General features: G+C 38.1%; 1 long non-coding RNA gene across 5 annotated transcripts in view; it reads left to right on the top strand.

The window, feature by feature from the left end:
• LOC144286936 (uncharacterized) overlaps positions 1-26517 on the top strand; it is a 571272-nt gene that overhangs the window by 534531 nt on the left and 10224 nt on the right. For 3 of the 5 annotated variants that reach the window (XR_013354885.1, XR_013354888.1, XR_013354886.1), the window contains one exon: positions 7499-7813. This is a non-coding gene — a long non-coding RNA (uncharacterized LOC144286936). Of the gene's footprint in view, positions 1-7498; positions 7814-12091; positions 12268-26517 lie in introns of those variants that run through there. The other 2 variants (XR_013354884.1, XR_013354881.1) reach the window with 2 other exon arrangements.

The raw sequence follows: 26517 nt of genomic DNA, 5'->3' as shown, positions 1-26517 counted from the left end.
CCTTCTACTTCAGTTAGGACACATGTGGGCCTTCCTGGGCTTTGATCTCTGGGCCATCCTTAGCTCCTTCCCTAAAGTAAAAATTAAATGGATAAATAAGTGAACAAAGTAAAAAAGAGGAAAAAAAATCAATCAATGCTCAATGAAATGGAAAGCAGAAGGTATGGCTAATCTGAAAGCCACCGTGGTGTTCCTTAAAACCCAGAAGCCGGTCGTGACCGCATACCTCATGGCCATCAGCTGTGCTCTCTGAAACACAATTGTGAAAAATGACAAGCGAGGGGGCGGATGAAAAGTGGTCCAGTCAAAAACACCAGCAGACGTTGTTGACAGTAGGGGGCAAGGAGTAGGAGAAAACTCATTTTCTGTTACTGATCTCAGACCTGGGTGCGCGTGTGTGCACGTGTGCACGCTCATGCACATTCCTCCAGCAGAGGAATTGATTGATTCACAGGTTGTTCTTGGTGGGGCCGCTTGAGTTGGAGTCAAACCTTCTTTTGCGGGGTGGGTATGGGGGGGGGGTTGAGGGAAGTCCCAGATTGAGAGACGTGGGGACCCAGGCACTCATCCCTGGAAGCGCTCCAGATTACAGGAATCCCCCGGTGAGAGCCAGAGCCTGCTCCACCGTTAGAGAGAAAATCACTCGGCTCCCCCAGTCTTTTGCGTCCAATTTATGTCCAATTTGCAGACTTTCAACATTGCAACCTCACAGTTCATAAAATCAAACTCAGCCTGGGTAAGTCTCCAGGTAATGGATTTAGGATCACGGGAGGTGTTACCTGCAGTCCATGATGGGTAACTTTCTTGTTAACTAAAGTCCCTTTAGCTAAATGAGTTCCAGGTTTAAGTCTCCCTTTCTTTTTTTTGGCAGGGATTTGGGGGCTGGGGGTGGGGGTAGGCGTAGAACTTTATTAGGCTGCGCGTGGAGAGCTTTTCATTGCAAAGGCAACAGGGGAAAAAAAATTGGGATAAGCCAGTCTTTGTATAAACGGAAGGTGGTGAAAGGAAGGCTGTGTATGGGGGCTCTGGGATCAGCCCAACGGCTCCACTCGGCTATGGAGGGACCCGGGGAGCTGTGGCCCTGGGGGGGGGCGGGGTAGGCCTGGGGAGGCCCAAGGCTGGGGAGCCCAGGGCAGACACTCAGCATCTTTCATCCCCTCCTGCATCCTGGCGCTTAGCGCCAATTCACTTTCATCCGCTTGGCCCCCCTCCTCCTCCCTGGGGGGTGGGGTGTTCTCATCAGCAGTGGGTTGTGGCAAAGCAGGCCATTTCATAGCCTAGGTGCATGTCTGAGCGTGTGCAAATACGCATACCCTAAGGGAGCATCTGTGTGCGCTTGCACTACCAATTACGGATCGATTCCAGAAACCTCCAGGGGCCTATCCCTCCTAAGATCAGTGGCCCTTTAAATGTCAGGCTCAGAAGTCGGGTTAATTGGATGTCTTATGTTTTTAAAACAAGTCATGTTTGAGTCACTCCACTTAAAAAGCTAATAAAATGCTATTTAATTTGGGCCTTCTGTTATTCCTTAAACCAAGACTAGCCACTTCTATATTTTATTTCTCTGAAAAGTCGTTTCCCTTATAAAAATCGCATGGCTGCGTGTGTTTCGGTGCTCACCTGGATGCACACATCTCTTAAATCCTTCTTCACCTTGCCCTCCTGCTCCCCTGAAACTCCTCCTAGGCCCCTCTGTCTTCCTGGGTTTTGCCAAAGCTACCATTCTCTTTTCTGATCTCTCCGAGCACCGCGGTTTTTGTTTTTGTTTTTGTTTTTGTTTTTTTCCCAAAAGAGCTCAGAGGACTGTATTTGAGAGAGACAATGAGTATTTGATTTAATTTGGTGGCCGGATAATCTACTTTCACTAAAACAGGGACAGTTCCTATTCTTAGAACTTTCAATTAGAGTTGTGTCCTTCTTTCATTTATTTTTGTTGTTGTGTCTAATGGAAATTGTCCTATTGTTTCACACATTTGTTAACAGAGGATCATAGATTCCATCATGGAAAGATTGTAGACCTGTGGGGCAGTGTTGACATTTTATACATTATTGAGAGATCAATAAATAATAGACTGGCTTTTATGGTATTATAGTATTTTCCTTTATCAGAAGACATCTTTGATGGGATCAAGTCCTGCATCAGGCTTCTCCTTCTGTCTCTCTCTCAGTGTCTCTCATGAATAAATAAATAAAATCTTAAAAGAAAAGAAGATATCTTTGATATATATTTATAGACATCATTTATGTCTACAGGAGACATGTAGTGCTCTGTTTCCATTTTCTCCATTTATACATCTATAAGATGGAGTTTTGAGCTTTGTTTTTGTTTTAAACAGATTAGTGGATTGTCTAAATATAGGAATAATACATATATACCTCCTAACATTCTATCACCAAATAGTTGCTCACAATGTAGTGGGCTTTTTTTTTTTTTTTTTTTTAAGTGGGGAGAGGTTACCATAAAATCATTTTTGTCCTGTGGCTCTCAACAAAGTTTAATGAGAGCAAACAATATTTTTTTCCTCCTTTCAAAAACCCTACATAGACTCATTTAACCTTCTTGAGGCTGTAGAAACACTTATCACCAGTTTGAGAAAGAGCTTCAAGGAAATATGCTAGAACATGGAGCAAATGAGTTGCAAAGGTCCTGATATCTGAATCTTATGAATGGACACAAATCAGTCACCTGGGAAAACCATTCAATAAAACAACCATGGAATGACTTTGATGAATTATTGCAATTTTCTCTTGCTGATGTCATTTCTCACTTTCATCTGGCTTGCTTTTGAGGTCAGATCTGCTCCTTCTTTACACATGGGTGCTGTTCTTTGCTCTCCCTGGCTCATAGGAGGGAATGTGGAGACTGTCTGAGAATCAGTCTGTTGGCTCAATGCCTTGGGTCTTGTGAATAACCAAGTTTCATCGGGAAGGAGCTATCACCATGCAGGGCCTCAATTTCAATATTGCCGTCTATGAATTTGAAGGGAAAAGAAGGCAAAGGACTTACTGGAAAATTCAAGTTACCTCTTAGTCATGTGCCCTTTGGAAATTAAGCTGCTCTCTCAGAACTTGGACTCCAGACCTGTCCTTTGGTTTGTGTGAAGCATCTGGAGGGGAACTGTGAGCCAAATGTGGTGTCCTGGGTGGGAAAGGTGGTTAACCTGATCCCAAACACCTTTCCCTGCCATATGCTCCTGAGTATCTTAGAGTTTGCCTTTCCAAGCCAAGCATCAGAAAATGTCTACAAGATGAGGTTGGGACAATTATATGGTGGTGGCGGTATCTTATTTTTAAAGAAAAGATGGGGGAACTCTTAGGTGTTCAGGGTTTGGCAAACAGATTTAGCAAAATATTTTAGATTTAGAAATGGGGAGGTACTCTCTCCCTAGAACATTTGTCTTTTATTTCTGTTAACAACATGAAATATGAGTTAGAAAATGTGTTGCTTTTAATTCATCGAAGCTCTATTTGTTCAGAAAATCATTACAAAGATAAATATTAGAAAGAAGATATCAGTAACTAGAATTAATATGATTATCTTTTTAAAAAGCAAGTGAACTAACAAAAATAAGTATATATAACAAATGTAAGTTGTTGGTCACTTGTTATAAAAACAATATAGAATGATCAATTGTTTTCTTATAAGATCAAGATTAGCCTTGAACTAAATTTGGAATTAGTTCTTTACTAGCTGGGGGATAATATTCAACTTTTCTGTGTCTTTTTCTTTATCTGTAAAATAGAACTAATAATAGTTCTCATCTCAAACAACTGTTATAAGAATAAATAATTGATGTAGCATATACAAAGCATTAAGCACAGCTGAATAAACATAACATTTTCATTTTAATTAGATGGAAAATGACATTAATATTATCTCATCCAAAATTGTCATTAAAATATACCCCAAAAATCATAGAAAAGTTTTACAGAAAAAATATAGGACTATAAAAAGGAAAATACTAGATTTTACTGTGGAATATGAGGTTTCCTTTCAGTCATGAAACAATATGCTATCTTTATAGATTAGGAGATTTAATATTATTGTGATATCAGAATATATATAATCCATTGTGAATGTTTAGGGTATACTAAATGTCAGCAACTGTGTAATTATTAATATGTGTGTGTATAACCTGATTATTATTCATATCAACTCAGTGAAGAAGGAATTATTTCCTTTAACTCGTAAAAGAGGATATGGGGGCATTAAGAAAAATAACCCCACAAATCCATACAGCTGATAATTAGAGGGATATGAAATTGGAGAGAAATAAATTAGTTTCCAATTTGAAAAATGAATGCGACTTTGGAGTTGTTTAAATGGTTCAAAATTAATCTGAAAAAGATAAGTCACTAGAGCAACCAGGGTAATTTTCAAATAAAGTATAGTGTATGTACAATTACCTTAACAGGTATTCAAATATGTTATAAAGCCATGAAAGGACAGTTTAATGGTACAGAATCAGGTCAAGAAACAGAATCAAGAATAAATGATGGTTTTCTTAGCTTGTTTTTTTTTTTTAAGACTTTTATTTATTCATGAGAGACACTGGTGGAGAGACAGAGACAGAGACATAGGCAGATGGAGAAACAGGTTCCCTGCAGGGAGCCTGATGTGGGACTCAATCCCAGGACTCTGGGATCACGCCCTGAGCCAAAGGTAGACACTCAACCACTGATCCACCCAGGTGCCCCTTTGGTTTGCTTTAAAATCAGTTTAAAACAAATTACTGCATCCAGATAATTTATTGCATGCAAGGAATTATCCCAAGGGATAGGAGCTGGAGACTTGGAAGATTGAAACAAGGAAAGAGGCAAAGCCAATATAGCATTATTTGGCTGATAACTCAAATGGGCAGCCGGAACTGGTCCCACTGGGGATACTCTGAGGAGCCATGTACAATACATCTTTGTCACTGACGAAGCCAGAAAAGTAGTGTATCATCTGGTCTCCTGTCCCACACACTGATCAGGGGTTGTCCTTGGTCAAGGGTACTATTCACTTATACCTACAGATTTGCGTGTGTGTCCTAGTGGCTGAGTAGTTTCACCATGCGTCCTATGCCACTGTGGTGGAGGAAGTCCTGGGGCTGAAAAGGAGAGATTTGTTTTCAGAGGAGACAAACTACCCTCAGATCTGAGTCCACAGAGAGCTGCAGCAATGGCTCCAGTATGAAATGGTCTGAAAAGATGGGTGAGGTCAGAGAGAGATTAGATGCAGGGAAGTAGTTTTTAGTAAGAGTGGCATTTCAAAAGCACTGCGGAAATAGCATTTTATTTGATTATAGAGTTAGGGAAAACTGGTTAAAATATGAATAAAACTTAAGTTACATAAAGTTAAGTCCCAGGTGAAATAATAATTTAAATGGTAGAAAACAAAAATACTAAAGGATTAGAAGAAAATACAGGTGAGTAGTTTTGTTTGTTTGATTGGTTGCTTGTTTTAGTTTTTGTTTTTTGACAATTTGAGGGATGGAAAAGATTCTGTTGCCATAATATTTAAGGCTAAAAGCAACATAGGAAAATACTACAACTAATTTTTTGAAGTTTTTAGAAAGTTAATCCAAAATAGCTTTGCTCTTCAAAAGTTGCTTTCTTCCTCCAACTAAACAGTTTTATTAAATTAAATAAACATATCTGAAGTTTGACTAGTTAGTTGCCAAATACTCATATCCACTCTCTGCTCTAATATACTGTATTTAATATTGTGTATACAGCACTTAGTAACTTAAGAGCCTATGATCAAAGAGAGATCTAGACCACCCTTAAATGTATATCTAAAATCTAGATGAAATTTTTTAAGATCAAAGATTTATACTCAGAATCTATTAGAGGTGTGGATCTGTAAATGAAATATTAGAGAAATTTAAGAGTAAAGTATTCCCTTCTTAATTTCACTACTATTTGAAATTTTTTAAAGATTTTATTTGTTTATTTATTTGAGAGAAAGTGAGAGAGCACTAGCAAGGAAAGCAGCGGAAGCAGGCTCCCTGCCCAGCAGGATGAAGCTGGGCTCCATCTGGGGCTTCATGGAGGGAGCTGCATCCAGGGCTGAATCCCAGGCTCTATCCTGGGCTCCATCCCAGGACCCTGGGATCATGACCTGAGCCGAAGGCAGATGCTTAACCCACTGAGCCATCCAGGTGCCCCCAATTTTTTTTTAATACAGTTATTTAAGACATATCTTTTTTTGTTACAATTGGAGAACCTATGATGTAGTGGTGATGCCCACATTTGTAAAAATGAATAAAATAATTTGGAGAATTTAAGCAATTCATCAAATACTTATTGTAACCACCAGGGTCTTGCATCCGTGCCTAATCATGTGCCATCAGAGAAGCATCCTTTTGGTCAAAGCGATAAGCATATTTGATTATTTCTATACTTAGCTTTTATAATTTGATACAATTTATATATTCAGAAGGTGGCTAGCTTAACACAGGGTAGGATAGGTGTGTTATTAGGCACTTCCATGAATGAACCATTTGCAACATACTCTCAACTGAACAATGAATTTGAATTTTTTTTAAAATTCAGATTCAAATAATTTTTTCAACTTCTCTCTATTACAATCTCACTTTTACAATTAGTGGGAAATGGACAAAATCCTCTGAGATGTTTTAAGTGGCAGACTGAGATCTCAACTAGCAAAACAACTTTAAACTGTGTCATTTGTCAGAAGAATGCTGGGTAGAAGAGAAATAGTCCTCACCATGGAAGCCTACGATTGAGGAATTCCTCCAAATAATGTATACCTGGAAGCCTGTTCATTTCCTTAGTGTCTTTCCTCATTCACCTAGTTTTTGTGACCATATTTTTCTGAAATGAATTGCATACTAACTGGGACCAAATGTTTCCATTTGTGTTTTGTCACTGACCTGCTTTTGATCTACTTTGAGTACTAGCGAACACATTTGATGAATTCCAAAACAACTGAGAAATTAGGTGAGGAAAAACATCGGCCACAAATTGATTATCTAGTGCAGCATAAACCCAAAGAAACTCACTTTTTTAAATTTTCCAGGTTTGGGACATTAGGGAAACATGGTATTAGGCAGAATTTGTGATGCTTTTCTCCATGGACCATGAAGGGGAATATCATGAAGGGGAAATGATCAACAGCTAGAATTTGTACTGGCTTGTGTGCTTCTTTTTCCTTTCAGCTTGTCATGTTCTTTATAATTTTTTTTAGTTTAATAATATGCAAAGCCTTGAATGTGCAATGCTCTCATACTTTCCACTGAGCTTCAAAGAAAGAAAGCAGAATGAAGCTTGTTGTAAACTTTTATTTCCATTTTCTGCTTTATGTAACCTTATTTTAGTAGCTCCAGTAAAATGTAACCACATTAACCAACACTTAATTTGGACTCAATGACGAAAGAAAGCCAAAAATAGCTTAGAAACAAACAAAAATTTGCAAAGTGTATGTCTGCCACTACATCAGATGCTGTCAAGTCGTAATTTTTTTTTTTGGTTTTTTTTTTTTTTTTGGCAGGAAAAAGAGCAAAGAGAAGATGATTGAAACTCATCGATAGATGTATTTGGGCACGCGAGCTTAATTATTCTCTCCCCTCTCTGCTGTGGTAGTCGTTATGTAAAGTTATGAAATAAAATGAAATGTGATTCTTTGTCTAATTCAAATTAGCTACATTATTACTAGTCACTTCTGCTTTCATGTGAGGTTAATTATATGTTCAATTTATTAAAAGTCATGGGGTTTTGCATAAATTAATGAAAGTATAATAGTATACTTTGTATAATGTCTGAACATACTGTGAGAGTTTGATAATAAAGGTGATGGTGGGCTAAATTCAGTGTTCTTTATTTATTTTTTTTTAATTCAGTGTTGTTTAAACTATAATCAGCACCTGTGTTTTCTTTGTACCCATTTATCAATCAACAACTGAATCGATTGTGAGCCACTACAAAATACTTTGATGTCTTACAGCATACGAAATAACTTTAGATCAATTCTTTTGTCTGATCCTAACAGTTGTTCATGGCATGTGGTATTTCAAAGCATGTTAGGGATAGAGCTGGGGATTGATTGTTGATCTGTGACTCCAGATCCAGAGCATTTCTAGAATATCCAAATACACTACATGTTTACATTATATAAAATACGCATTGTTGCCTATTACCTATTTAAATCTGTATGGTTGATAACTACATTTACTTAAAATAATATCCTGGGATTTTAGCAAATTAATGAAGAACTAATATGTTAACTAGGTCCAGGACCTAGTTAAAGTAGGATGTGTATTTCCGCTCTAATTATGTATTGTTATGTATAGTTTTTGGTAGGACGAACTTACTAACAACTTAGTGGTTTAAAATAATAACCACTTTATTTATCTGCCACAATTCTGCCTTTTGATCAGTGCTTTGGAAGCGTAGCTCATGTTCTTCAGTGGCATAGGTAGGGGTGGGGGTTGTGGGGGTGGCTTAAGGCTACACTCCCAAGCAGGCTAACTCACATGGCTGGAAGGTTGATGATGATGGTTTGCTGGAACGCAGATGTATGGGTTGGCCAGTAGCCTTGGTTCACACTTCTGCCTAGATTTCTTGATTCTTCCCCTGCTGTCCCCCCCACCCCCAGGCCTCTCTGTGTGGTTAGCTTGGGTTTCCTTATAGGACTGGGTTCTCAGGGTAGTTAACTTCCAAAAGGGCCAGAGCAAAACTTCCTAAGCTTTAGGCTCAGAATTGGCACAGTGTCACTTCTACTGGTTAATATGATTCACTGGGCCAACCCATATTTGAGGGGGAGAGGACAACGTGAGGGTGAGCATGTCGGGAAGTGTGTTTCACTGGAAGCCATCGACGTATCATACAGAAACTTGCGCATAAATGTTCATAGCTTTATCCATCCCAGTTTTACTCTGGAAACTATCCAGATGTCCTTCAGTGGATGAATAGCTAAGCAAACTGTGGTGAACCCATACTATTGAATCCTACTCAGCAATAAAAAGGAGTAAGTGCAAGAACTTGTATTAATCTCAAGGAAATAATTCGGAGGGGAAGAAAAAGCACAAATCTCAGGATATACACTGCATGATTCCATGCATACAACATCTGTGAAGAATAGATTAATTGTTGCCTGGGGTTAGGAATGGGAGGTGTAGGTGTAACTATAAATAAGTTATTGCAGAAAGCTTTGTGATGATGCTATAATTGAGCACCTTGATTTCGGTGGCAGCAAGAGAAACTATACATGTGATAAGATTGCGCAGAGCTATACACACATACACATGAGTGGGTAAGTCTAAAATATGTTGTGTGGATTGTACCAATGTCAATGTCTTAGTTGTGATACTGAATTCTAGTTGCACAAGGTGTGGCCATTGGTGGAGCTGGGTGGAAGGCACATAAGAGCTCCTTGTACATTTCTTTGTGATTTCCTGTAAAGCTTTAATTATTTTAAAATTGAAAGTAAAGAGGAAGAAGAAGACCACCCTTGGGTTTGGAAAGCAGTGAGGGGAGTTTATGCAGTCAAAGGACTTTGACTCAACCCTTGGCACGTGTTTTATAATGTGCCAGGATTTTGTTCCTAGTCAGGTATGGTGAGGCCAAGAGATCAGAAGATGGTTATTGGTGAAAAGATAGTTTGTTACTCACAGTTCCCCAGATGAGGGAACAAGCATCACTCTACATGGACTGTGAGGGAAGCAAGAATTTTCTGTTCCCTCAAGGTCTGAAACGATTGGAAAAGAGAGGACTTTGATCAAACAGGCCTCGCAAGCTTCCTCCCTATTAACCCTGCCTAGCTTACAACCCAATGTAGTTGTCCATGGTGATAGCTCCGATGATAGTTCCGTTCCTGGAGCAGGTCTTCTATATAAATTATTTTAGGCATTTGAGGGGCAGGTTAAGTGCTTTTCCTAAATCTCCTGGGTTTTGATTGCTTTTTAACTCAAAATAATTTTCATGACAAAGTGACCCATTGTGAGGCAGCCTGCCCTTGGCTGCTACAGGTCCACACAGGAAAGTACCAAGGTCAGTCTGGAGGCTGAGGGAGTATAGAGAAAGTGTGGACCAGAGCTTTTATTGTGAGTTTAGCAGGAAGGAAGGAGTGAGGCAAGGTAAGCAGCTGAACAGGTTTAGGATTGGACCGTTTGAAACAACTTCTGGCCAACTCTGGCCTATAGAGGTGGTCTCAAGTTGTTCCAAACCTGGCCCTGAGGTGATTAAAAGCAGAAAGAACAATAGCTTGGTCAGTGAGAAGTTGACAAAGAAGGTGATTGAACTCTGAATTGTCTGGTTTGCATCTCAAAACTGTGCTCAAGGGCAAGTTGATTGAGGTCTCTAGGAATTAGCTGACCCTGGAAGTCCAGTCTCTTCCCTCCTGGGGTTTGTAAGGTTCCAAGATGTGAAAGCATCCTAAAATAGAGAAAATCAAAAAACATGATTATTACGGTATACCACTTCTTAACAGTTGTACCAGCACAGTGTGATTTGGCAGTTTGAGCCTCAGTTTCTCCCTCTTTATAATTTGGATAATAATTATAATGCTTAACTCATAACATTACCAGGACAGACAAGAAGAGTCTACATCAAGCCCTTAACAATGGTGCCTCGCATCTACTAAGCACTCAATGAAATACGCTAATAATATGCAGGCTTGGACTCCTCACAAAGCACTATTTGGTACAGTGATGGGTGGATTTGGAGGTTTCAATAAATCTTTACCCAAATAATCTATGTAATAGTAACTAATGTCATATATAGAAATCTGTCCTCCTGAAGCAAAGATCTTTTACTCTATCCCATTTTCGGTTATGTTATTTATACTGAATTCCAGGATAAACGCCAAAGGGGAATACATTTTTGTAGCTAAGAAACTCTTAGTACTATGATAGGCTATAATGTGTATATAAGACAGTTATTCCACTGATGGAAACTGATCTGGAAATTGCATGAAGCACAATAAAAATGGATATTCTGACTTTGAACATCAAAGCCCTATGGTTTCTTCTGTGGCAAGTGCTAGCTCCAATCCACTCTCTATTTCTAAGAAATAGGTGATTTTCAGGGGCAGTACACTCAGGTTGCACACAAAAACCCGGTTATATTCAAAGGTTTAGCTCATTTTCTTTGCATGAACATAAATCCTGTTTTGTCAGCTAGAGAGGGTTAAAAGTCAATTGGTAAATGGATGGCTTCACCATTGATCTGTAGGACTTCATGGGGGCATCCAGCTAACTATGGCACCCCTCACCACTTCATAAATTAAAAACAATCCATAAATAACTTACTCCATAGTAGGTGGAAGAATGACATTTCAGGAGGCGTGGGGATGGCAAAGAAGGGGCATTTCCCTAAAAAAATGAAAGAGGCCCCTTGAAAGATCTCATAAGCATCACTTAATTTCAGTGAATATGACAAGCTGAACACAGGCCTGATAAACCCCCAAAACTATATAAATTGCCCAAGAAAATTAAGATACAAGTGATCCACTTACATAAGATCTGAAGTCAGGTAACTTTACAACTGCACTATATTTTCTGCAATATGATAAGCAATTAATTCTTCCTTAAATAAACAAACTGATTAAAATTTCATTATGCTGACATCTCACAATAAGCCTGGATCCAGCGAGCCCCTTTCTTTTTGCTTATGTAAGCCTTTATAATTAATTCTGGATTTATGTCATTTGCTGGTCAATGTTACAGTCACCTTTCTAACTATTTAAGCAATTCGAAAGCTGTCGGAGCTCACAGGAGCCACTGAAGCCATGGGTGATGGCTCCCAGTTTTAATCTAATCCTTATTTGGTGAAGTTTTATTTCCCCCGTGCTGTGGCATTTTCTTTTAGCCAAGCAATTAAACGTTAATGTCCTCACTTTTTGCACCACGGTAATTCCATGATTCGATTTTTAGCCAGACAGAGGTGGCAGCATAATTTTGTCTAATTCACAGCCTACTAACACATTTTACCATTTAATTAGTGGTTTTTTTCCCCCCCATTTCAGCCCCCAAAACTATTTTGTCATAGTTGATAAATTTAAACTCTTAGGTTATACAAAGATCCTAAGAATTGTCCGCGTCATTCGGCGACCCTCACTTGTGTCGTTACTTCCTTCTCTGAGCAGGTGTTGGCTGGGCTCCAGGAAGGCCTTTCAGTGCCACACGTGGAAGGGGCTACTGGAGGGTGCATCTCCGAGAAAGCAGGAGACTCTTGAGGACCTGGTGGTACCATTTCCCATCAACCAGGTAATATGCGAAGGGGAGTCAGAGTCAAAGCCTCACTCTGCACTTGGCACTTGAGGTGAGCTGGCGTTCCCTTTCACACTTGAACATGTGGAATTTACACCAGTTTTTAGATTTGTTCATATACATAGATGTTTTAAGAGTGGCCTCTTGAGGATTGATCTTAAATGGTATCATCACAGAAAAGAAGGGTAGTGAGAGTGTTAGCTAACAACAGGGTATCATAACCTTGCCACATGTAAGTGTATCAGGTCAACACCTTGTGTGACTTCAGTCTACACAATGTTCTATGTCAACTGCATTGCTCAATGACGCCAGGAAGAAAAAACAACAACAAAAAAACAAAACCAAGAGTGGCCTCTCTATGGAAACCAAATAAAATCAAATAAATCATAAGCATGTAATTGGCACTTTTATCTCCCAGAGGTAGGGCATTTTTATGAAGTCTTATCTCACAAAGATTTCTTCTCTGGACCTCTCTCTAGTTCCTCCTTGTCGACACAGGTTACAGCCCACTTTGAGGGTCGGACTAGTTTTCTGGGTTTGTGAGGTCTCGCAGAGAGATACTTCTTTTCTCTGAAAAATTTCCTTGCTTCTGATGTGGACGTTCCATTTTCTTAGCTAGAGATAGAGATTTGTGTGTGTGTGTATGTGTGTCTGTGTATGACTATTCATTGCACCAGTGTATCATTTAATCCTAAAACAAGTTATAAAGTCTTCCAGGGTGAGAGCCAGACATTTTCTGTTTGATTTTTTTTTTCTTTAGTCTTTCACTGTGCATAAATTATGTAGGCTAGGAATTCACGATACAGCCAGAGGGAGCTATGTTCTATTCATTATTTATTCTGATCTCACTGTGTTCTAAGAAAGGTTTCAAGGTGGCGTCCAAGGCAGTGTATCTGAACCTGAATAATAAATTATCTTGTAACAAATGGCCTTGCACTGTACACTCACATGATGGTTTTATATCGTTTTCATTCTGTTTAACCTCACGTCAATTCTGTGCACTAAGAAGCTATATGTCACTGCTCTACAGGTTAGGGAAAAGCAGCTCATGCTTGAAGTCCTGAGTTCCCCCTTTTCTACTGGATGCCTCTCATCCCTGAGGAAGAGTAGTTTTCTTTTTCCCTGACCCAGTGCATTAATCACTCATCTTCGAGACCGTTTAATGATACGCTGAAACTGATTATTTGGGAAAGCAAACAGATTGATATTGGTGTCACGGTTACAGAAAAGTGGATCGGTCACATGTCTTATTAAACGCTAACCCACAAAATTCCCAGTGAATTCCCTTTTGAATTGCATATGGATTGAGGGGAGATGATATTTTTAATGGGGGGAAAACAAATAGAAAATCAAATTCTGCAAAGATTGTTCAGTTGCTTTCAATATGAACGGACGCTTCTCTGTTCTGGGGCTGTGCTTGGGATTAAAGCAGGTTGATGACAACCAAGAATTTCCGAGCCCCCAGAAAGAGCCGTAAAGCAAAAATAGGTCTACCCCAAATGGGAACTTAGAAAGGATTTATTAAGTAGCTTAACTTTGTTTACATGGATAAATGAGCCTTTCTAGAAAAAAGTTGTGTCTTTTTTTTTTTTTTTAACTCAGATTCTAAGCGAGCCAGCTGCAGATGCCTTTGGGATTTTTGCAGTGTCATTATGAGAAACCGTCTGTCTAGCTTTCTTTCAAAATCTCCCGAGCTCTATCCAGGTGTTGAGATTTCAGGATGTGCCCTTCCTACCATCAGCTGCGCAGGATGGACTCACCCAATGTCAGCACCTCGTGCAAGAGAGAAGGCTCTCTTTGTATACTTCCTCAAGGCACCTCAGTGTAGCTGTCTCATTCTGTTTCAAATTAACATCAGTGGTCATTTCCGCTGGTTATGCTGTGTAAAAGGAACTCTATATCCTTCAACTGTTCTCCATTTGCAGGGCACCATGGGAGGCTGTTAAGATATGCAAATTGTGTTGTCTCAGTGTGCTCTCCTGGGTCATTATTCCCCCCTTCCTTTTAGGAAATCTAAAAGAACATGTTAGAGTTTGGCTCTTAATTCTGGAGGAAAAAGAAGAGTGACTGGGTTCTGCCCATGAATCTTCTCTTGAGGACTGATTTTCTCTAACAAGATTGAATGCTACACTTTTGGGCATATTGCAGGGACCAGTGAAATTGCATGGTGCAATCACTAACGCGGTCCTTATATACACTGAGAAGCGGTCACTATTGTAAGTCGTTTTGCCAATTATTTTTCTAGAAATAAAATTTCCCCAGAGAATGAATTCTGCAGAAATGATCTGTAATTAGTTTTAAGCCGCGTCGTCAATAATCGAGTCTTTATCTCTGTGGCCTAATAGTTAAGGATATGGTAGGCACAAGGCTGCCCGAGTTCAGATGCTCACTTCCATTGGCTATGTGATCTATGTTGCTTAAAATCTCTAAGTTTTGGCAGCTTCATTTTTAAAATCAAGATTATAATGGAGTGCCTGCGTGGCTCACTTGCTAAATCTCGGCCTTCAGCTCATGTCATGATCCTGGGGTCCTGGGATCCAGCCCCATGTTTCTTTCCCTCCCTCTCCCTGCCACTCCTCCTGCTTGTGCTCTACTCTCTGTCAAATAAATAAATACAATCTTTAAAAAAAAAAAAAGATTGTAATACCTAGCTCATGCTCTGTCATAAGATAATGTTCCTGTCATATGATCATCATTCATTCTAGGAAAAGCTAATATTGTTATTGTTATTTAATTGCTTTGAGGAAAATAATTGGTCTGTTGAATATTGCTCAACCCGCGCCTTATTTGAGGATTTTTAATGACACATTTCTGCATCATGGATCTGATTGCGGCTGAATTTACTGCATCCACCTGTTAAATATAATCAGTAGAGAATTTAACAATAACTTTCTTATAGTAATTAAGCCCACACAGTAATCCTGTTTTTAGCATTGTGGAAGTAGAAGAAAACGTGATACAGACTCTAGCAAATGGCCTCTTTATAAGGTATAGTTCTAATTTAAGTACTCTGTAATAGGTCACTAGTGCAGTGTGACAGTGAATTTTCCACCATAGCCCTATGCGTGTCTCCCCAACCCCATCATTTCTCCTCATCCCCTCTTACACCTGACAGTAGCCCCACCTCTTCCCCATCCTTTTTAATAAAATCCAAATTGCCCAAACAGTGGCTGTTAATTCATAGGAACAATTCTTCCTTCTGATAGGACCATCCTTGACCAACCATTCCAGAAAATTGTTCCTGGAAGGCACCACCTGCCCTACAGAAGGTTCTGGCCTCCTTTCCCAAGTTAGAACGCTCCTTTGGAGCCCTCTCAGACCTGATGTTTTGAAAGGAAGGCATATTCATGGTGCCTTTGTTGATTTTTCTCACACAGTAGCTTTCCTTTTTTTAGTATTTTTCCTTTTTTCTCACCTTAAGAAGTATTTCTCACAAATGGCAGCATATCTTTTTTTTTTTTTTTAATCACCTATCATCATTTTGAAAGTAACCATTTGAAAGAACAATGACAAATTACAATCACTGGTAAGAAAGCAAACTATTTCAAACGTTCCATAAATTTGGGATAGGGTTCAGGACATGCTACCCCAAAATATGGCACCTTGGCATATTGAATATTTCAAGTTGAAGGTGTTTGAAAAAATGGCAGAAACAGGCAGGTTACTCTGACCTCCTTGCCTGCTTGCTTTTCTGTCCTGAAGCAGGTCATAAAACATTCATGAGAGAGGTGCCACCCTATATCCCCAGGAAAGGAGCATCCTTATCTCTGAGAACAAAGGGATCTCAAGCAGAATTTGAACAAAAGGCCTCACTGACTTTTCCCCCGTTTACTACCATTACTTCATACTCCTTAACCTGTATTTCTCTAGAACTTCCACTCATCACACCTAGCATTTAAAGTGCACAGGTCTTAATGTTTCTTTGGGGTCTTCATTTCCTTATGGAGGCTCCAGGTCACATAAAACTTAAATAAATATGTATGCTTTTAAAAAAAAATGTTAAACTGTCTTTGTCAGTTTAATTTGCACACCCAGCCAGGAAGCAACCCTAAGAAGGTTGAGGAAAATGTTTCCTCCTCTACATCAGCTTGGATTTAGAGTGTGGGAGATGCCCAGTTTAGAATGAATTTCTAGAAGCCCTTACAACAAAATCTCTCAGTTGGTTAAATGTTTCCATTAAAAGTCAAGTAACTGCTGGCACTCTTTTCAGATATTATAAAAAGGTCCAATATGGAATCAAAACAGGTAAACAGAATCATAGCTTCCCTAGGAGAGACTCAGAGATATCGTAAGTTAAAGGAACTATAAACCAGGGATCATCAAACTAAGATCTGATGCCAAATTCAGCTGGCCTCCTGTTTATTTTGCCTAGGAGTTAAGGATGGTTTTTACATTTTTAAATGGTTGAGAAAAAACATGAAAAGAAGAATTATGTTTTGTGACATGTACATATTCCATGAAATTCAAAATTTAATAACCATAAATAAAGTTGTATTGGAAACAGCCACACCCATTTGTTTGCCCATAGTCAGTCTGCTTTGGACTTGCAAGAGCAGAGCTAAGTAGTTGGGAAAAAGACCACTGGTTCTCAATACCAAACATCTTGACTACCTGGTCTTTCATAAAAAAGGTTGGCGGACTCCAATTACAGACCATTGGAATTAGATGGCCATTAGAGTCCAATTTTCAAAGCTCATTTTCATCTCTTGGTTTAGATGACATAAGAAATTGCTTATATTACAGAGTTAAGGAAATAAAAGTATCATGGGAATTATATACAGTGTAATGTTGATCACGTAAAATCACAATTACTAAATTACTTAAAAAAGAAATGTGCTGGGCAGCCTGGGTGGCTCAGCTGTTTAGTGCTGCCTTCAGCCCAGGGTGTGGTCCTGGAGACCCAGAATCTAGTCCCAAATCAGGCTCCCTGCATGCAGCCTGCTTCTCTCTCTGCCTGTGTCTCTGCCTCTGTGTGTGTGTGTGTCTCTCATGAATAAATAAATAAAAATTTTAAAAAATGGGTAGGAAATATCAGAAAGGGAGACAGAACTTGCAAGACTCCTAACTCTGGGAAACGAACTAGGGGTGGTGAAAGGGGAGGAGGGCGGGGGATGGGGGTGACTTGGTGGCGGGCACTGAGGGGGGCACTTGACGGGATGAGCACTGGGTGTTATTCTGTATGTTGGCAAATTGAACACCAATAAAAAATAAATTTATTATTAAAAAATAAAAAATGCACTTTAATATTAACAGTACTTAACTTCAGATTGAAATTACACACATTCTGTCCCCTGATTTTCTCTGCTCTTTTGGGATGTCTACAAACTAGAAAATCAGAAGAAATTAATGAAAACAGTTTTAAATGGAGCTAATTTGTATGACAATCTGTTAAAGTGTTTCTACACTTTGGTTCTGGTACATTAAACAAGGGACATATTTCAGAACTATATCCTTCTAATTAAGGCTCCAAAGACCACATCTAGTTAACTTTATCTCTAAAAACCCATATAACATATTTTTCCCCAAAATAACTTTTAAATTATTAAATACATTTACTAGAAATCAGATTTTAATTCTAATATCTGTATCTTAGGAGTAAAGTAAATGTTATGTTTCTATTATTTTGCTCAACTAGGAGAAATATTGCTAATGAATTAGCTACAAATTATAAATTTTGAATAAGGAATGTAGTTGTTGGAGTTAAAGAATACATTTTAAGTTTCAAATGATTGATGTGACTGTTTAGTTATATATAGAGAAAATCCATTTATGTAAATATTAATTTTGTGGTAAAATTTTTCCACTTTCAATGTTTTGTTTTGTTTTTTGTTTTTTTTTTTTATGAAAGAGGATTTTTTTTTATAAGCCCCTAAAGTCAAGCTTTTTGCTATAACTCAAGTACACTGAGAAGGGTATAGTTCCAGCAGATGTTTACGTATTTGGAAATGAAATACAGAGATGTACATGAAGATTGATAAAGATGTGCATATATGGGCATATATTCAAGGCCAGCTAACTCTACAGATTTATGTATGATTAATTTAAGTTAAAAGAATTGTACCTTACAGATTTGTTTTTCTGATCATGATTTGCATTGTCAGTAATTTTGTAAATGGCTATCCAGAGAGGACATCTGTTATTGGCTAGGCTGATGTATTAGGCCATTTTGATCATTCTTCATTTACCAAGCATTTGTTTGCCTCCGTTTGCTTGTGGCAGATTGAAGCAAACAGAAACAGGCTTTCAAATCATTATAAAGCCAAGTACTTTTGCAGCGAAATACGTGATGAACAGAACTTTAGGGAGCCAAGTAAGAAACAGATGCATCTAACAAAAGCTGGTCCTTCTTCCAAAATACAATCATCACTTCTTAATTATTGTTTCTTTTTTTCTTATGTCTTCTTTATGATTTCTCTATTCCTTTTTATGAAATGGAAGAACACAGTGGTTTGAGGGTAGAAAATATGTCAAAAATGAAACAAATTGCTATATGAAAGTTCACTGCAAGTAACTCAAATACATAAACTTTATGAATGAAAGAGTATTACGTTACATTAGGCCATGCACTTATGTTTTAAGGGAGATCATTAGGTTGTAAAAATAACTCATGAAAATGTTGATTTTGTTTTTCCTTCATCTTAGTAGGAAAGTCATGAAAATGCGCGATACGATGATAATACCCTCTTCTGCACACCAGGTGCTCCTTTTTTCTCTGAACTTGAATTAAAACCTCAGAATTCTTAGTTGAAGTTAGCAGATGAGACGGACCAGATCCATGCTTTGGACGTGAGCTCTTCAAGGGCAAGGCCTCCTTGCGTTCATCCATCTCCCTCTAGATAGAGTTGCATTCTCAAGAGCCAATACTTAGGCAGCGCTTCCTATATCCCAGACACTTCCATAAGAGTCCCCATTAATTGCCTCATGGACTCCTCTTGATAGTCATATGCCACTAGGGATGATAATTCCCATTTCACAGATGAAAACACAGACAAGGTTTGGTAAATGTGCCCAGGGCACACAGCTGTGAAGTGAGAGAATCGGAATTCTAGCGCAGCTCCAGCACCTGGGTGGCTAACCCAGCAAAGTGCAGCTTCTTTAGAATAACAATTGCTTCTTAAATGTCAGAAAGAGCTATAAATCTGTGCTTCTGAGTTGTGGAAGGAAGCACATGTGCCCAATAGATTTGCTCTTAAAAGCACCTGTTCCTGGGGCACCTGGATGGTTCATTTGGTTAAGCAACCAACTCTTGATTTTGGCTCAGATCATGATCTCAGGGTTGTGAGATTGAGCTCCTATAGGGATCCGTGCTGAGCATGGAAGCTGCTGGAGATTCTCCTTCTCCCTCTCCCTCCACGCTTCTCCCTTTCCCCTTCCCCACCTTGATCTCTCTCTGGTGCTCTCGCTCAAAAATAATAGAAAGGCACCTGTTCCTAATAGTCCTCACCCTTGTCCACCTCAACCCAACTTCCATCAAATGCCTTTCTCCCTATGACTATTCTCTGGAACCAACACCATACAATTATGCACTACATACTGTGAGTCCTAGTTTGTTAATTTTGACTGGTTATCTAACCCTTCAAAATATTTTCAGTTTAGAGGATAAATTAAATGTTATCCCAGAGGAATCAGTTACTAATAACAGGAAAGATTTGGGGAGGCCTGAAGTCCCTTTGTAGCACTGCCCCAAAATCCAGCCACCAAAAGGCCATTCATAATAAATGTGAGCTATTGCTCAAGGGAAGCATCAGAGACAAGGTACCAGGACCTCTAAGAAATTTAGGGGGTCTGAGCCATCTTTATATTTTAAGGAAATTCTGTAGGTTATAGGCCTATTTTTTATTTTAAGATGACAGAAACACAAGTGGTTACACATCTCTGCAGTGGCTTAGGCAAGTTTTCATTTTATTGTCTTCCTTTATATGTATTTTTAAACATTATTACATATAATCTCTTTTATTTTTTACAATCAAAAGAAAGAAAGTATTAAACTCACAAAAGTAATTGGAGTCTTAATCTTCCTACAACATGTTCCCAATGTTGCTGAGGGAAATGCACCGAACATGCTCTGTTCTCACTGAAGCACACCATTGTCCTGTTCTATTTAGTCTGTTTCTTTATACATATTTTATAAACATCTTTGGTATGAGACAAAACAGTAATAGTGTGAAGGTGGCCAAGCATGGAAATCGTGAGTAATTGAGAGATACGGTTTAATGGACTGCTGGATTGTTTATGACTTCAAGATAATCATTTGGAACTTAGGAGACAATTTCAGAGACAAAAATCCTTCCTTTTCTCACCAATTTTGTCATCTTGTTACCCAAATATAAAAACGAAAGTTTGAAATATTTTCTGTATATGAGCCATGTTGCATCTTTATCAGCAGTGGGTACACACATATTCGACAGGGATGAACGCTGTGCAAAGCCAATGAAACCACCCAACTCCATGTTCCCTGAGAATTTATAACATAGGGAAATGTCTATGAGGTGTTAAAAATAAAAGTGGATTCATACACTACTTGGATTCGGGTTATAGTATAGACAAAACATACACATGTCAAACTGAATTTGTAAATTTACATCCCTGAGTTGTATTTAAAAAAACAGACAAATACACACGTTTTATACATATATACACATATCTATGCATACACACACACACAAGATAAACAGAAAACTTTTGAATGTGTATTAAGTGCACAAATAGTGAATTTGAAATGTACCTTAAAATTAAACAATTCTATACAAATATTTGCTCCATCAGGAAATAGAGAGTTATCACAATTTCTGGCAATATTTTTATTAGACATCAAATATAGCCCTTTAAAAAAATTTTCCTCTTTCTGTGTTTGGAGCAACAGCAGACCAGGGAATTTTCAGAATCATTTAAAGATGCCTTCTATGGAAAATATTCTGCTTTACTGATGGTGTAGCCCAATCCCTTTAGTTTGAGTTGTTACAAAATTGATCATCACTGGCAACTATGAAGTAGCTAAACATGCCTATATTTTTATCTTCTCGATGGCCAAACTTGTGTGATAGTATAGATTAGTAGACATAAGAAAGGGAAATGCATTTCCCTTTTCAGTTGAGAACACCTCGTTTGGGTAATGGTGTGATTTTCCATCTGAGGTGGTTATGCAGCCATTAGTCAAGGAGCCCTATAGGAAAGGACGAGATGTTAAGTTTTACCTCAAGATACATTTACAAGTCCTGTTTGGCAGCATTTGCTCTGAGAACAAGCTATGCTATATATTTCAGAGAAATTGAAACCATATGTTGACACCTAAAAAATCTTGAGAAATACCACTGGAGTTTGCAAGAAAACATATAAATATAATCAAATCGTTGTAGAATATGTCTACTTGGACTAACTATAATACTTTGCTTGTTTTTCAAGGAGCTGTATTAGTGATCTTAATGCTATTAACTGTAATACACTGTGACCTAATTTAAACTGACTGATTGAGTTAATATTAAACTCTTCATCTTATATTTCCAAATTGAAATGAAAAGATTTCATAGTACCTGCTTCAATTTTAGTAATAATTATGTTTCCTTGCTGATACTTGGCATCTAGAGCTTTCCTGTCGAAAGACCAGGGTCTTGGAACAAGACTTAGGCCCAAATGAAGCCTCAATAAGAAAACACAATTTGGGTCATATTTAGGCTGGCAACTATTTGATGAACTACCAGCAGACATTCCAATTTCTCCAGTACTCTGACCAGTCACTTCTGCCCACAAAAATTGAAAACAACCCTCAGAAGGCAATGACTTCAATCTTAATTTAAAGATGGACACTTGAGATGAGTTCCTGGTCGCAATTAAATCTTCATTTAAAGCCAGATACAGGACGGTTTTCCTGGAGCCCCAGAAATATACCTATTTGGAGTGAATGTGGTGATAAAATGTTGAGTGATCTTTGCCTTTCGAAGATTCTTCATTTGAATCAAGGCATTAGTGGTATCATTGCCATGATGTGATTTTGGAACTCTATCCACATGGAAAGCATAAAAGAAAAGCATGGTTATAATTTTTTTCTGCATCAAGTTGAGTTGGGAATTCTGAGACAGAGACCTCAGGAAGGGAAAATCCCATGTCATCATCTAGTTCTTGCTGTATCTCCCAGGGATTTCCACTTGCTGCTGTCACCTATGAGTCTCCTGATCTCTATTTGCTGTGACCAGCACAGCTGAGTGCTCTTGGTCAGCTGCTCCTCTCTGTACATCTTTTTGCTGCTCTTGTTCTTAGTTTAATGGACTATTTGATATTGAATATAAGGACATTTTGTGAATTCAGTTTTTCACTTGTTTCTGCCACACACTTCTTCTTTTCTTCAAATTTTACTTCATGAGCAACACATTTCTCCTTGCAGATCAGGTCCATCTTGCCAATTTTTTGGTTTTTAATTGTATAGGGCTTTCTTTATTTTATTAAAAAAATTTTTTTTTTTTTGCTCCTGGTTGGGGTAGAGTATTTATGTGGAACAAACAATGTAGTTCTAACTCAATTATTTGGAAACGGAGAAGCCCCCACCCACCCCAACACAAACACATATCACCACCACCACCATACATGTGCACACATGTACTATGCCACACTGAACTTTGGACTAACAGTAACTACTTCTAGATATCGAGTCCCTATAGTATGTACCAAAGAATTTGCTGGGTTTCAAATATATCTTCTTTAAAACCTAATAAAAATCTATGAAGTTAATCCTCTCTTTATATATGGGGAAATGGAATCTTGGGAATTTAAATAACTTGCTCACATTCCCATAGTAAGAAGATCAGAAAGATAAATTTTTTTTAAAGACTTGATTTATTTATTTGAGAGAGAAAATTAGGGGGTGGGCAGAGAGAGAAGGAGAGTCTCAAGCAGGCCCTGCATGGAGCCTGACCTGGGCTTGATCTCATGACCCTGAGATCATGACCTGATCTGAAATTAAAGAGTCAGACACCTTACCGACTGAGCCAGCCAGGTGCCCCAGAAAGATAAATTTAAATTTAGGCTGATCTGACAATGAAGCCTGGACTTTGCATTTTGTATTGGCCACCTTTTATATCTCTTCATGATCCCAAATTGCCTTGAAACTACTGTAAACAAATAAAACCAACAAAAATGCAAAATCACTTGAGACATAAGGGTGTGTTAGTTCAGTTTATGTGTCAACCTGACTGGATCAGAGGAAGCTCAGGTATCTAAATAAAAATTATTTTTGGTTGTTCCTGTGAGGGTGCTACAAACGAGGTAGCCTTTGAGTCAGAGGACTCAGTAAAGGTAAATGCTCTCCCCATTGTGGGTGGGTGTTACCCAATCCAGTGAGGGCCTGAATAGTGTAAAAGGTAGAGGAAGGAAGAATTCATTCCTTTTTTCTTCCTGCCTGTCTTCTGGAGCAGGGACATCAGTCTTTTATACACAGACTAGGACTTACACGGTCTGCTTCTCAGGTTCTCAGGCCATTGGACTCAGACCAGAACCATACCGCTGGCTTTCCTGAATGTCCAGATTGCAGACTGCAGACAGCAAAACAGCAGACAACCAATTCCTTATCATAATAAATTTCATATATACATATCCTATTGGTTTAAGAAAGGAATAGACAAATACAGATTTTAAATGGCCTTATTGTTAGGTTTCTTTTTGAACATCTCAAATCAGTGGGCAGAATTATGAAAAATATTTTGAGTATATTTATGGATGGTTTTGGAGGGAGATGGTCTATATATAGCTTTTATTATATTCTCTAAGTGGTTCACGATAGTTATCTCTCTCTTTCCTAGTAAGGTCCTTTATTTACCAAATAGCAACATACTCACTTGTCTTATTTAAATTACTAATAATTGGGTCAGGGTTATGTTATTTCTAAGAGAATGTTCCCTGGAGTCATTTAGACATGCATTCAAAAATCAGGATCCTCTTTAACAAGTTGGACAACTTTGGGTAAGTGTTCAATATTCTGATGCTTATTTTTCTAATCTACAAGGTGGGAATAATAACAGCGCATGCCCCATAGAGTTGTAGTAGTTTTAAAATGATAAAACATAGGCAACCCTCACTACAGTGCCTGTCATAGCATAAATGAATTTAGCCTATCTTATTGAGTGTTACTCTAATTGCTATTTGTTAAGCAAAAGAACCAGGAATCATAGAAATAACCAAGGAACCATCCCAAACCTGTTGAACCTAAGTAATTCAATTTTGATGACAAAGAGTCAAAAAATAAAAGAAACAAAAACCAGGGATTGGCTTGGATAATCTAACAATAATAACTGAATGGGCTAGTCAGTAACAATTCAAAACTTTGAATCCTTGTGTTTCTATAAATATGTATATATTTCTATAAATTACATATAATTATAAATGGATACACATTTCTATAAGTGTATATGCATGTAGCTTCAGCTATGTATCATCTATCTATTATCTCTTTCTTTGAGCTAAACTGAGGAATCTCTTTACCACTTATTCATTGTTACTACGACTTACTTTTGGGTTGAAATCTCAAACTAAATTGCTGACTTTAAAAACATGAAGGAAAATTATAGAATTGAGTGTTGATACTGGAGCTTCATTTTTTGGCTCAAATAAAGAAATGAAGGAATGAGCGGTGTAAAAATGTACTCCCTTCTTGATGCTCAGTGCTTAGTGATCCCATACTGTTCCACCCCTCCCCACCTCAGCAGATAACCTGAGCTCATGGTGCTTTCCATTCCAATGTCATACACTAGCCCATTGCCCAACTTTCCTTAAGGAAGGTAAGTAATTTAGAGTCAGACACTGAGGTAGTAATTAATATGTTCTACGATCTGTAAGCTCTAGGCTCTGTTATCATATGATTGGTTTTCTGAGTGGCAGTATCCATACTTAATAAAATGAGCTACTGTGTAGCCCGTTTGAAGAACCTCATAAAACAGTGGGTTTAATTTGTCTGGGAAAATAGAGACTAAAATATGGTGCAGGTCCCTGATGGAAAATGTGGCTCTGTTATGCAGTGTTCCCACCAAATATCTTGGAAAATGGGCAATGTTAACATTGCTCTCTGGAGTAGCGCCAGAAAGAAACAGTGGATGTTCTCTTGTAAAAACCCTGAAAGCAGCAAGCAACCCATAAACAGTATGCAGACTGAGTCTGAAAATGGACCATTTTATGTTCCCTAATGGAAGGATAGCTTATTTGTTCATGGATTTATAGCAACAATGTGATGTCATCAAGTGATTTATGGCTAGAAGCATAGCAAGTGTCAATATACAGTGGTGGGTGGAAACATCCTATTCTCACCAAGAAGCTGATCCCCACAAGAGGTTGTCTTTGCCTTAGGGTGGGGCCAATTTAGGAAAACCCAAGTTATTAGTGTTACTGGAAATGGAATGAGGGAGGTGAAGAATTACTGGAGTCATCCATCTTAGGAAAAAATTTTGGAAATATAAATTAGTTTATTTAGAACATGAAAATGATGATTGCAAATCAGATCATCTCTCTAATTCTTAACTCAGCCAGTGACTAGTATTGGAACTTCCACAGGAAGGTGGGAAAGTTAATTACAAAATCCAGCTACATATGTAGTGAGTATTTATTTTTAATAAGAAAAAGATACAGTATGATATGATAATCAAGATTCATGTCATTATTTTATTTTAAAATTTATGTACAATAAAATTTACTCTTTTAGTATGTAGTTCTACAAAAATTTTAAAATCATGTAATTGCCATGGAAAACAGTAAATATGCCTCCATGATATAAAAAAATTCCCTGATGCTACTCTTATGTAGTCAGTCCTTCTCTACTCAACCCCTTGCAACTACTAATATCTTCTCTGTTTAGTTTTGCTTTTTATAGAAAAACTTTTAAATGCAATCAGTAATATTCAGCTTTTTAAGACTACATAATATATGCATTTGAGATTCATCCATGCCATTCCACTTGAGAAGTTCATTCTTTTTCATTACTGAGTAATATTCCATTGTGTGGATGTTCCTCAGCTTGTTGATTCATTCATGTGTTGAAAGACATTCAGGTTGTTCCCAGTTTTTGGTGATTCTGAGTAAAGCTATTAAAACCATCCATATATAGGTTTTTGAATGACCATAAATTTTCATTTCTTTTGATTAAATACTTAGAAGCAAGATTACTGAATCCGATGGTAAGTGTATGTTTAAGTTTATTAGAAGTTGCCAAAATGTTTTGCCATATAATTTTGCACCCGCACCAGCAATGCATAAGAATTCCAATTACTCTCTGTCCTCATTGCACTTGGCAACGTCAGGTGTTTGTGTTTGTTTTTGTTTCTTACCA

Source organism: Canis aureus, chromosome 16, assembly GCF_053574225.1.
Source record: "Canis aureus isolate CA01 chromosome 16, VMU_Caureus_v.1.0, whole genome shotgun sequence".
NCBI lineage: Eukaryota > Metazoa > Chordata > Mammalia > Carnivora > Canidae > Canis > Canis aureus.
This window is presented reverse-complemented; position numbering and strand designations above follow the sequence as displayed.